We start from the raw sequence: 1,280 nt of genomic DNA, 5'->3' as shown, positions 1-1,280 counted from the left end.
TATATATATATATATATACATATACACACAATACAGTAATGTCTCAGGGTATACCATGAATGTCCACATATCAGTAGCCTTTGCATATGCCAATAACAGCCATGCTGAGAAGCAAATCAAGGGCATAATTCCCTTCACAGTAGCTTCAAGGATAATGAAATACTTATGAATATACCTAACCAAAGAAGTAAAGGATCTTTACAAAAAGAATTATGAAACCCTAAGAAAAGAAATAACAGGAGACAGCTCGGTGCCTGTAGCTCAAGTGGCTAAGGCGCCAGCCACATACACCTAAGGTGGCAGGTTCGAATCTAGCCTGGACCTGGATAAAAAAATAACAGGAGACATTAACAAATGGAAGAACATATCTTGTTCTTGGCTAGGAAGAATCAACATTTTTTTTTTCTTTTTTTTGAGACTGGGCCTCAAGTTATCCCCCTGGGTAGAGAGCTATGGCATTACAGCTCACAGCAATCTCCAACTCCTGGGCTCAAGCGAGTATCCTGCCTCTGCCTCCCAAGTAGCTGGGACCACAGGCACCTGCCATAATGCCCGGCTATTTTTTGGTTGCAGCCATGATTGTTTGGCAGGTCCAGGCTGGATTCGAACCCACCACCTTAGGTGTATGTGGCTGGCACCTTAGCCACTTGAGCCACAGGCACCGAGCCGATCAACATTATTAAAATGTCTACTCTACCCAAAGCAATTTACAGATTCAAAGCAATCCTCATTACAACACACACATCATACTTTGAAGAACTGGAAAAAATAGTACTTTGTTTTGTATGCAATCAGAAAAAAAACCTGTATGGCCAAGGCTATTCTTAGTAATACAAAGAAAGCCAGAGGCATCCCTCTACCAGATTTCAAGTTGTAAGTCTACAGTAGTCAAAACAGCATGGCAATGGCACAAAAACAACAACATAGACATAAGGAACAGAATAGAAAACCAAGAGACAAAACTAGTCTCTAATTGTCATCTGATCTTTTTGATAAACCAAACAAAGCATACAGAGGGGAAAGAATCCCTATTCAACAAATGGTCCTGGGAGAACTGGATAACCACATGTAAACGACTGAAACTGGATCCACACCTTTTATCACTTACAAAAATTGACTCAAGATGGATAAAAGATTTAAATCTAAGACAAGAAACAATGAAAATCTTAGATGAAAGTGTTGGGAGGGTGGCGCCTAGTAGGGCGCTGGCCCCATATACCAAGAGTGGTGGGGTTCAAGCCCAGCCCCAGCCAAAAACTGCAAAAAAGAAAAAAAAAAAA

General features: G+C 40.8%; 1 protein-coding gene across 1 annotated transcript in view; it reads right to left on the bottom strand.

The window, feature by feature from the left end:
• The window catches only part of NUSAP1 (nucleolar and spindle associated protein 1), a 51,669-nt gene that overhangs the window by 48,147 nt on the left and 2,242 nt on the right, over nt 1–1,280 (bottom strand). The window lies entirely within an intron of this gene.

The sequence above is a fragment of the Otolemur garnettii genome, unplaced genomic scaffold, assembly GCF_000181295.1.
Source record: "Otolemur garnettii isolate 467f Iridium unplaced genomic scaffold, OtoGar3 scaffold00050, whole genome shotgun sequence".
NCBI lineage: Eukaryota > Metazoa > Chordata > Mammalia > Primates > Galagidae > Otolemur > Otolemur garnettii.
The sequence above is the reverse complement of the archived record's forward strand: the minus strand, read 5'-3'. Positions and strand labels throughout refer to the sequence as shown.